This window comes from Montipora foliosa, chromosome 2 (assembly GCF_036669935.1).
Source record: "Montipora foliosa isolate CH-2021 chromosome 2, ASM3666993v2, whole genome shotgun sequence".
Lineage (NCBI taxonomy): Eukaryota > Metazoa > Cnidaria > Anthozoa > Scleractinia > Acroporidae > Montipora > Montipora foliosa.
The window spans coordinates 40,591,997-40,604,496 of record NC_090870.1 but is presented as its reverse complement, the minus strand read 5'-3'; the positions used below and the strand labels follow the sequence as shown (position 1 = coordinate 40,604,496).

Genomic DNA, 12,500 nt, shown 5'->3' with positions numbered 1-12,500 from the left:
GCGTTTACGCCGGAAAAGCTAAAACCACCTAACAGCAAAATCAGCCTTTCTCGAGACCACTTTAAGTACCTCGTGTGGGGAATCGCGTGTGAGCCAGTAAGGCCGCGAGAAAGGATGATTGTGCTGTTAGATGGTTAGCATTTCTTAAAACGCTTGTGTCTGGAATTTTGAACGGAGGCATGCTTGGAGTATAGCTTAAATTAGCAACTTTATTACGTGTGACAGCGAATGACAAGATTTATTTGTTTCTCCGAGAACCAAATTTGCATTGATTAAAGCGGAAAAGGGACTTAAGGTGTCAGTAATGTTACTGAGAAATGACGTGCGTCTTACACGGACCAACAAATTTGCAACTAGGATTAGGTTATTCAGTCGGTAACATTACTCTCTTAACGCACCAAAAAACAATCATAACCAAAGTTACTGAAAGTGTGGTTTTTTTTCATGTCTTTCCCCTGTACAATTGCCTCCCTTAAGGTAGTTCGGAAGATATTAGCAGCATAACCAAAAGAATGTTCTCGCGTATGAGCCAGTAAGGCCTCAAGAAAGGCTGATTTTGCTGTTAGGTGGTTGTAGCTTTTCCGGCGTAAAATGCTTGTGTCTGCAATTTCAATAGAGGCATGCTTGGAATACAGCCTACCTTTAATAGCAACTTTATTACGTGTGACAGGAGTTGGCAATTTTTTTTTAATTCTCCAAGAACCAAATTTGCGTGTAGATGTCTATTATAATTTCCATTCTTGAAAGCGGAAAAGGGACTTCAGGTGTCAGTAATGTTACTGAGAAATGTGCGATACAGTTCATAGTCATAGAAGTCGCTCATATTGCTGAGGCCAATTTTAAGTGCTGAAAAGCCACAAGAAGGGCCAAGATCGGTCACCTACTGGAAAAAAATGCAAATTAATTGTTGACACTAATAAAGGTTATTAGGTACTTTAACACCGTTGAGTTTGTTGGAGATTTTAATCGGCTTAACTTGTTATCAACGGTCATTGCATTTTTAGTGAAGTTAGTTTAGGACTTCATATCAGAAAACGTCACGACAGTAATAGGACTTATCGTTGTTTGAATTCAAAGCTTTCTTCGAAAAGGTCCTCTTTTCAAGCCTTGGTTGCCATCCGTATACTAGAAGTCTGGAATACAAAAATCGAAAAACGTGTACTGCGAAGTTCGCGATAACCTTTCGCGCCTGTCTAAAGAACCTGGCGTGCCTTTTTGAAAAGTACACCCGATAGATCACAGGTTAAGTTCGCAAGGTAGATCATGTGATCAAATTGGATTTCTACTTTAAGCGCTCTCTACAGACTCCCCAAATACGTATTAAAAAAAATGTTTATGAAACATTTCTAAAAAAGTATGTTTAGTAGCTGAAATGAAGAAGCAAATAAAAACGTGTAAAATAGAAACATCGCTTAGTGTATATTATATGAGCCACGAGTCAAATGTTTGCGCACCGATTACGGCCAGTACTCAAAAGTTCAGTCGGAATTGGGACTCTCAGTGTTTGCCTTAACATTTTATGAGCTATAATTTCGGATGCTAAACGTAAATACTGTAGAAAGTATCGGAAAAAAACTCAACTACAAATGAGCAGTTGAGGTGTTCTGTGAATTAGAAACTCTGGTATTATGTTGAAGAGTCAACAAAGGGTCATTCTAGTTTTGGTAATGTTACTTTGAAAAACATTGTATTTGAGGAAGCACTAATGTTACCTTTTCCGTATTCTACTAAGCTTTTTACGAAACGTCCCTTTTTTCACGCATTGAAAATCTTCCGTATACTAGCAATTAGGAAAACGAAAATCGAAAAACATGTGATGAAGCCAGAAAATTAAAAAGTTTGCGAGGTAGAACATGATCAAATCAGATGCTCTCCCACTTTTTAGTGCTCTTGATACTTGCAAGAATAAAAGGTGCACTGATCGATAATTGAAACTCGTCGCATGGTCCACTAAGAGGAATACCGGATCTGTTTTCTCACAGATATTTTGATGTCGCACATGCCGTATGCTGTATTTTAAAGGAGATAAAACAGCGTTTCAAAGCCGATCGCTCACTGATTGACCAAGATTGCTTGGATGTTTTAAAATTTTTATCTGAAAAGAGTGCGTGCGACTGAACAAGGCATGGAGTATCGCGAAGTAACCTTACCACCAAGCGTCCAATGAGAAGAATGTGTGACAGTAACGTTACTTGAGTTTTGTTATATATGGAACTTGGTTAAAGGAACTTTGCGTCATGGAATTCATGAGGTTTGCCACTATTTATTGGACTACTGTTTTCTGGTCGGAAACATGTCAGTGGCAAGTTATTACGATTCCAATAAATCGTAAAAGCGTGACTTGGCAAAAAGGTAATTTTTTCAGGGCTTTCGGTCATCGAATCAATGCTGTGTGCCGGTGGACATTTGACCCGATTTTGGTAAGTAGTGCAATTTAACTCAAGCTTTCGCAATTACAATCGGTGTAGGTTTAATTACAAAGGCCGAAAGTAACGTATTTATATGGTGTCGATAATTTTTGCCTTCAAATTATACTTGATATGAGCCCCTAAAGTTAAAAACCGGAAAAATGCTTTCGCAAATACTTAAAGTCCTGGATAAAAAGCCGGGGCAAAAAGACCGTAAATATTCTTTTCGATAAAAAATGTTGCCGTGTCGATCGTGTTAGAAAGAGTCCAGCAAATTTTCACGTATTTTTGTTCGATTTTAAAACCCTCCACGAAAATGGCGGGTTGCTGATGGATTTGGCGCGCTTTCTAAGTAATAATATTTCCCTGTTTTCATGAAACGTTCCATTGCGTAGGTTTTGGAAGATTATTAGAGGTTGTCAACTGAATAAATTGCGTTGCTTCTATGATAGAAATTTCAAGGGAAAGGGGAAGAGATTTATTTTACACTCGAAATTTCATGTGTTATTTAATGCTATTTTGGTACCATCATGATGGAATTATGAAGCTGTCTGATCGTATGGTATTCATTACATGATCGATGTCAAGGATCACTTGAACCGGTTTTAGCTAAGTGCCGATTTCACAAAAAACTTTCGAAGCCTCTTTGCAAAAATTTCGCTTTTCTGTTGGAAATACATCTCGGTTCATTGACATTCGAGAGCTCTGTGAATTTCTTTTGCCCGTTTTCAAAGACTTCGCAAAATAATCGGCACCCTTACAAGTAACATTACCTGATGGCAGTAATGTTACCACAGCGCGTGACGGTGATTGGATTGTTTTCGGTAAGATTACCGCGGCAAAAGGTGTCTCGAAATAGTCTTATCCCATTGGTTGAGACGTGGTAATACTTAGAGTAAGACTAGTAAGCTTTTATCTCCATATTGTTTTTGTCCTCTCCATATTGATTTTGGCCTCTGTTCTATGCGGTTCGGAAATTTTAAATCGAAATGAACCAGAAAGAAAGCGCGCGCTCGTTTTAAGTGTGATGTCATCAATTAATTAGTGATGCATACACTTCTTACGCAAACAACTCGGCAAAAAAAAAGACCTAACATATTGCACGCTTACCGGTACTCTCCTTTGGTAACGTTTTCAAATATTACTTCACAAATAATTGATGTCTACCTATAGCGGCTAAACGCTGCAACATGGCGTGTCACCATGTTCAGTTTTTTTCCTGGTGCTTTGATGAAACATTGCGTGCACTTTTCCAGTTCAAATTGTATAATTAGCGTTTTGTTTTACTGTTTACACCCCCATTTTCTCCCTGTTAGTAAGTCTCGAGACGGCATCAGCAAACAAGAAAACAACAACCTTGTGAAACGCAAATTGCCTTTATTATTCTAAAATACTTGTTTATTACACAAATATGCTGAAGTTATCCTAAATAAATTCCTATTCAATTACAATAGTTCCACTGGACTGTGAAGTATTAAAGTTGTACGTTCGCTGGTTCTTGCGAATTGTCTACATGATTGTTCTTATTTTTGAGAAAACGACACCTCTTATTGATCTTTATACCTATGTTATTCCACACCCTTGCAACTTGACAGACTTCAACCGGAAAAACATGCAGTGTCAATCCTGGGATAAAATCGAGAAAACTTTGCATTAGTCAAGAAATAACAAACTAGAAACTTGATGCGCATGGCCCACTACAATTGGACCCGGCTAAATCGAACTCAGTTATTTCGAATTCCCCGTTATTTCGAACTCCCGCTATTTCGAACATTTTCTTGTTTTCCATGCGAGCTCGAAATAGTTCAAATGTAAATTTATTTGAAAACCGCCGTTAATTTTAGCTGCGTAACGAACCCAATGAAAAGAGGAACTTTTCACAGCCTACAGCTTTCACCTTGTGTGTAGTATAAGGAATAAGCTACGATCAGGTGTTCTTTTTTTTCGTGGTGGTAGAAGAGAGGCAAAAAATGCGTTCCTTTCCTCTGCCACCACGAAAAAAAAAAGAACACCTGACCGCGCGAAAAATAAAGAACTGATAAAATGACACTTACGTTTCATTAGTTCCAATCGAATTCCATCCAGTTGTTGTTTACCAAAGTTGCCCGTGCAGTTGGATGTTGAGAGTTCTTCTTTGGTAAATAGCAGCTGCAACAGCTTGAGAGCCAGAAGGTGACGCTTGTCGCTTTGTTGGATTGCCTGCATCGTTTCGCCGACAAGATGGTGTGGGATGCCGTAACTTAGAAGCAGTTCTGGAGTGATTGGTTCGGACGCTTTTTCATCCCCAAGAGCTTGTCGGGGCGTGGACTGACACGGAGGAGGCGTGAATGACTGAGTAAGGCCACTGGAATTGCTGAGATCTCCAAATGAAGGCTGACGAACTGCACTGCTGTCATCTGCTGGGAAAGTTGGTGGACCCTGAGTTCGGAGTGCTTCTGCACTTTCAGTTAGAGAAAACTGCAACAGAAAACAATTAACTAGTAGTAATCAATTTATAAGTACACTTGATGCCGTCACTTTAATATATGTACTTTAAATGATTTCAACATCTGTCTATTGCTGAAATGAACATTTTTCATCAACAACCGAGGTTTTACAGACAGATATGTCATCTCGAAGTCCATGCCAAAAAAGAGGTCACCTGTATAAACTACGATTTGTTACGTTGCGTGACAGCGCGCCGTTTACTCACAAAAATATTTACATTATTACGTGCTAAATATTTTCACATTATCTGGTAATGTTTAAGCCTAAAATGTTATTTGTAAACGTATATACTTCTACAAACAAACACAATATTCGACCCGATAAAGACTGAGCTATCTGTCGCGACTCAAACTAATCAACAATGCAATCAAGCTAAAGCCAGATCAATTCAAAGTCATTTGACTCTCTAATGTAAACTAATACTCCTAAAAAAACCTAACCTTGGGACACAGTGTTTCTCTCTCCGTGCTTCTGCCCTATTTTTTTCACTCGCCATTTTCACCCTGCGCCCCAACTAACTGAATGCCGGGAAGGGGCTAACAATAAACTAAAAGCAGTTATTCTTACCATTGAACTGAGGGTCATATTCTCCTCAAGGTTTATCAAGCGCTGCTGAATTTCTCCGACGCTTTTTGTCAGCGCAGCAAACTGTTCCGACATCATAGAGGAAAATGTTGCCAGGCTAGTCTGCATGGCTGCCAGAACCTAAAATGTTAAACAAATTTGATTCAAAAATATCAATTCCAATGTTCCAATGAACTAATGTTCAGAAACTGTTTCTTGAAACTACATCTAAGCAAATATTAAATTTCACTGGTTAACATTTAACCGTACTGTTGTCTTTTAGAGCTAGGAGAAAGTAGAATTCTAAAAACTAAATTATTTTTAAGGAGCGAAAAAAATTCATGCCATATTTCACTCAAATAACTGTCAAATTGATTGAACATTACGGCCGCTTCACGCTTTTGAAGTGTCTGTGAAGAGGATTTGGATCAATTTTGAACAACTAGTAGTTTTATACTAAAAAAATTAATTACTCACTCTCGATTTTCCATGCGTGATAGAAATCTCGAGTTCATAACCTAACTTCTAAGTAAAAACACTATTCATGTTCAGGCAATGGAAGCCCCGGGATAAAATCTAAGAAATTTTAGTATCGCAAGATAAGTCAGTCGTTGGGATAAATTTGAAAAGTTTGGTGCTTACTACCAATGCTGCGAATTTAAAGTCAAGTAATCTAGGCAAGTTACCTTCTTGATATTTGCAGTGGAATTTGCCTGTTGCTCTCCATGTCGAAGATCAGCTAGTCGTTTCGTGTACTCTTCTCTCATAATCTGGACACTCGCCTTTTCCTTTTTCAGTACCTCTTTTTAAGTTCTCGGCTTCCTGCAGTTCTCTTTCAGCTGTTTTTTCCCGTCTTGGTGATGCAGGTACCATTGCGACTGGAACCTCCTTAGCCATTGTAGTGGTTTTCATTGGCAAGGCGGGGATTGCTCTCAATAGGGGGGTTTCCTTCTCTGTTGGCTGGTCAGGTGCTGGATTTGCTGTGGCAATTCTTTTTCTCCTCCGCTTGTCCCAACTTTCTTGCATGTGGCTCTGCTTTTGCAGGAAATTTTGATACTGATCAGCTTCACCAGTTGTCGTCCTGAGTACATGAGCACTAAGTGGAATGTCCTCATCAGTGACCGCCGCTTCAGTCGATGGATTTGAGCTGGCTGTAGAATTTAATACAGAAAATATACGTGAGATCCTAAGAACATTAATTTCAGGGGTTAACAATTTTTGGATTAAGAAATATATTAAGTTGTAAAGGATCTTCTTACCTTTTCTCTTTTTAGGAGATCAATCCTCACACATTATGACTGTATACCAACGGCTGGCCCATTTCAATTTGACCTCTTGTCTGCAACGTAGCGACTCTTCGTAAGGTTTTACATCTTTCCTTTTGACACACTGCTTTACTCCATTCCATCTATCTTTTGTAACCCACTGAATGAAAACTTGGTCGTTTTTTCCCATGATGTTTGCTAAGAGTTTGTTGTCGTATGAGCTATACAGGTATGAGTTATTTAACCGTGGAGTTGTTTCACTTTTATAGTGAAAACGCACACGCTTGGATGATCGCTTTTATAGACAAACAATAAAAACAAGACAAAAGAAAAAACTCACAAACGCTCAAAACATCCTTGAATAACAATAAAACAAGTCGACTTTTGTTAACCCCGCTTCACAGGCTTTTGTGTTTTTAGAAAACATTGTGCTATCAATGTAAAATGATCAGCATTGTAAAAATAATAATAATAATAATAATAATAATAATAATAATAATAATAATAAAACAGTGTTCATTCAGCAGGAAAGGTAGAGCTAGAAAAATGCTGCAATGGCAAAACATATCAGTTTGATGCAAATTTGTAGTTAATAGTGAAGAATTTTCTTGCCAAGTGCTGTTTTCAGAGATTTCCCTAAAAATAGAGGAAACATGTTGCTGAGAAGTTAAATGCTCGCACGCACCGATTCCATTCATAAGTTTGTTGGGAGGCGAGTCAGTTCATTGGTGACAGTTTTAAAGAACTCCAAAGGAGTCTGCGACTTTCCTTTTTACGAAAGTGCGTGATAGAAACTTTCAATAAACTTTCTGTCTACCCCTAAATAGCATGTCATTGATTAAACTTCCAGTCTATTGACAGAGAGCATTTCACCGTGTGAATCATGGATTCATCCCAAATCTAGCCATGACGCTTGGGAACAATGAGAGTTGACGGAATGGACGCTGAAAGAAAAAAATTTCGCTGGTAGAAAAACTATTTAAGAGTGCAAAGCTCATCATATAACCCTTGATTAAACTTCCTATCTATAAGCAGAGCATTTCACCGTTTGAATCATTGATTTATCTCAAATAGAACCGGAGAAATTTATTTTTCATTACTAGCCATGACGGTTCAGAAGACAATAAGATTGACAGAATGGACCCCGAAAGAAAACAACTTTCGCTGGCAGAAAAACTAGTTAAGAGTGCAAAGTGCGTTGTAGAACCTTTGATTAAACTTCCTATCTGTAAGCAGAGGGCATTTCACCGTTTGAATCATCGATTTATCCCAAATAGCACCGGAGAAATAGTTTTTCACCTTCTTAACCGTGACAGTATTGTGTTACCACTCACGTGCCAAAAACATGCATACGCTTGAACACTGAAAGAGCTGAAAACCATGAAAACCAAATGGTTGCATCAGCTTCTCATGTTTTGCCATCAGAATATATTTCATGCAAAGAAGTTTAGCTGGTAACTGACTATGGAATATGGACAGGTACGTTAATCTTTAGACGTCAAAAATAATGCAGACAAAATGCGACAAACAAGTACACAGCAAGCAAGTGATTACTGTAACTTGAATTTGGGTCAGTTTTGTCGACCTTCCGGTATAACAGTCGTCAACTGAAAGTTCAATACTCTACGAAATTCTTTGTTCGCTGTTATTAGCTGTTTATCAATTGTTCCATGTCAGTCATCCCGGTACTATATATGCTCATTGGTCGTTCGAACAATAATTATCACTTCTTCGTAACTTCCGTTCAATTTTTCTTAAGGTTATTATAACAAATGCGCAAGTGTCGCAAAGGGTACAAACATAAGTCGTTCAAAAGGTAAATTAACGTGAAATGATTATCAAGGAGCATTTAAACATCATTCTAACAAGCAGTTTCGTCAGTTTAACGGAGGAGCATTTCGGTGAACGTCAAAATATTTTGTTGATCGTGACGTGATGCAGTGGCGGTCAACGGCCGTGAGTACTTGAGGAAAGGTTTTCGCATGAGTGAACAGTTCATTGTACCGACCTCAGTAACTTTTTAAAACAGAAAAGTTTTTAAGCCCATGCTAACTGGGAAGCAATTAATAGCAAAATTTATATTTCATATAATTTTAATTGTTATGAGTAATTAGTTATTAGTAATTGTATAGTTGTAATTAGGTTTTTTAATGGATTTAGTTCCGCGCAGGTGAAAATGTAAATTGATACTTAAGCGTTATAAGTAAATAAATTATTATTAATTATTAAAATTTAATAAACTTGGCTGAAATAACGCGTTGCTCTATCACGCTACACTACAAGCAACGTGTCGTTAAGAGGTTCAAAGCTTTCATAGGATGGGAAACCCGTTGCTAACGCTTTTGAAAAGCCCTTTGGAAACCCTTTAGAAACCCAGTTTCAAGGGGTTTGAAACCCTTTGGAAACGCTTTAGAAACTCATTAGAAACGCTTTGGAAACCCTTCAGAAACCCAGTTTCAAGGGGTTTGAAACGCTTTGGAAACCCTTTTGAAACCCTGTTTCACCCAAATTGCCATGTTTCATAAGACGTGTTTTCGTATGGAGGGTCACAAATAATAATCATTTATATCACTACTTATATTATTTCTGACAGCAAGTAAAGATTTTTCTAAGGCTATCGAATCTTAGAATCTTTGAATCTTTGCTTGCTTGGCTTATTTGTTTTCTTAATGCCTTCTCCTTGACTAGTTTCATCTGTAATTTATACTTCTGACCAACATCTTGAGCAAATGAAAATGACCGGACTCTGATGTACAAGTGGATAATGTTCTGTAGCACATCCTTGGCCACTCTATCGTTTACTTTAAGTTCTGAGTTTGCCTTTATACAGTTGAAAGCTGTTACAACTTCACTATCATTAGTTGATTTTGACCTTATCTCATTAATGTCAATCCCTGTTACAGGATAGTTGGAAGTTAAAAATCTAAAGTACTTTTCAGTCCTAATAAATAGTTTGTGCAGGTGTTGTGATTCCCCAAAGCCCTCCACGGTTAAGTGATGAAGTAAGCTTATGATTTTCTGTCATTATATGCTCTCGCTCTTTGCCAGCTTTTAAAACAGCAATAGACTACTGGCTTGCTGTTGATTCACACAGTTTTGATTGTCTGTTTGTTGTATAATTTGTGAAACACATATCCTCCAACATACTGCAAACCTGCCATTTCTTTATCACTTAGCTTAATCTCAAAGTCCTTGACAGGAACAACAGACTTCTCCTTACTATACACTGGCATAATATCGGCTACTTTAGTTGATAACAGTGTGGCAGCATTCCTAGCCAGTCCAGTAAAGTATTTTGTTGAATTCAATGGTACAGTGGAATAGAACATCGTGTAGAATTTCTCCTGGTCTTTTTTTTTCATCAACTGTTTAAACATCTTTTGCAATTCAGCGAATTCCATTGATTCTTGTGATAAGTTTGTGAATTGATAAGCACTGAGCTGTTCTGTGATGTACTTGAAGAAGACCTTGTTGTTAATCAAACAGCGTTTGACTTTCTCGACCATCTTTGCAAGTAATTCGTTTGTAAATTTGCTTTCTTCGCCTTCATCAGTCTCTGGACCGTTCTCCCTTTCATCTTTATGCTTACAAGTAACATGTCGTTTTAAACCACCAACACTTTTGTATTTCTTTGAACAGAATGGACACGAGATCTCTTTGTCTTCTACCTGGTGAAAAGAAGAAAAATAGATTCGTTCGTAGATGTTAATGCAGACTGTAGCACGCCAAAAATAAATCATGGAGAGTCAATTATAGAACATCACTATGTTTAAGCTTAATTCATGTCTCTCAAATGGCCAGTCTTCTAGTGATATTTCGAGACAAGTATAGCTTATATAAGTTGAGTTATCTTTAGTCCAGTGTTTCGCGGTGAGGACAACCGATCTGATCACAAACTCTGAGATCTTTGCTGTATATTAGAATAAAAGCGGGTTCCTACACTCACCTCAGTCACAGCTTTGAAATATTCTTCGACATTGTCATCTGTCTCCAAAAAGAAATTGGTCGCTATATTCCGCCATGTTGTTTTGGAATGCTGCTTGAATGATTGCACAGTCATTGTCATGTGACTGCCCGTATCAACCTCAAAATCTAAACAATAACCTCTGCCTTTGATGTTCGCCAGGTTTCCTAACCATTTCCCCTCCACTAACTATGTTTTAAGAGGTGCATGTTTGTTTACTATTTTGTTAGTCTTGTTAAAGAGGGAAGAAAATGATTTTTCTACATTGTTTTCATTAATTGAATTCTCCCAATCAATTTGATTTAGGTCACGAAGAAATGCTTTGGGAATTGGAATTCAATCCATAGCGCTTGAGAAAAGATTTGTTAGAGGTTCTCTCAACTATTGTATAGTTAATTTCCTCTTTTATGTACATTCCAACACCTTCAGCCGATAACAGTGTCAGAACGTATTCAAATTATATCCTGGTATGTTAGGATTAAAGGCAAGCGAGCTCTCTGGTCTACATTAGTATTTCATGTTTCAGAAAGGCCTATTACACTGAATTTAAAATTTAATTCATGGAGTAGATGGTTTGGTAAATTTCTTGATTTCTTTTTAAGCTCCGTGTATTATTATGGAGAAAAGATAAGCAAGAATCCGATATACGGTTTTTTAAATCAGATAATTTACAAGGTGAATAATAGTTGCATCGAATTTGATTATTTAAGAAATGATTATCAGTATCTCTGTTTAAATTTAAATTTAGTTTGAAGAGATCCAAATCATATACCCTAGGTAGATTATCAAGAATTTTCTTAGTCGCCAGATTATTAGTTAAACTGTTGTTGAATTGGCTGTGGCAGGTTGGTATATATAAGTTATGATACGGCAATTCCTTAAATAAATTACAACTTATCACTCAGAACATTTTCTCAGGATTCAATAGCATAAATTAAAAATGAAACTTGTCTTGTTACTCGTGTAGTGAAACACCTGCTTCTCAGCTTGATTGTTCGGGATTCACTGGTAGCTCGGAGGAAGGTTGTGGAGCCTTATCCCAAAAAAATTCCTACTTTTAGCTGGGCTGGAATTTCTTTGCTTGAAAGAGTAGCTCTTGTAATCCCGGTGTTACATGTTCGTACACTGCCAAAAGATTAATAGTATCATCTGAATGCAAACCAATATCTCTGTACTTTACGTTTGCTACTTCCTTCCTTTTTGCAATTACCATCTCCTTCGCGATACATGTGACCTTGCAAATAACAGGACTTGGCCTGATGGCTTCCTTCGTCACACCTTTGTCTGATCTTGATCTAAGCGCCTTGAACATAGGACATGAGCGCTATATAAATACCTATTATTATTATTATCTTCGTCTTGTTGGTACTCTGTGGGCGATATCTATGCTGGCTAAAATAATTCCGCAGACAGCCATAGCTTCAAAAAGATTCAAACAAAGTGTGGTTGTTGTTTCTGCCGATTCTTGTTCAGTGACTTGGGGTAGGCCTACAATTTTTAAGTTGTATTGGTAACTGTACATTTCATAAGCATTGATAGCATTGGCCAGCTCTTCAATCCTTGTGTCAATAGATCGCAGCTTCTCTTCGATCAAAATTCAAACGATGACGTCACAAACGCGTCACACGTTGTCTACGGACCCTCAGGAAACAGGTTGGGGTGTTTTGGGTAACCGTGTTGAATACAAAGATTCAAAATTCAAACAATGACCTCACATGGGTCGAGAGAGGGATGATGTCACAGACACGTGACACCTCCCTTGTCTGCGGACCGTCAGGAAACAGGTTGGGTGTTTTGCGTAACCATGTTGGA

The 12,500-nt window shown here is 37.8% G+C and overlaps 1 pseudogene; it reads right to left on the bottom strand.

The window, feature by feature from the left end:
- Nucleotides 1-9,304: 9,304 nt before the first annotated feature.
- LOC137991687 (uncharacterized) lies at nucleotides 9,305-10,784 on the bottom strand (annotated as a pseudogene).
- Nucleotides 10,785-12,500: the final 1,716 nt, after the last annotated feature.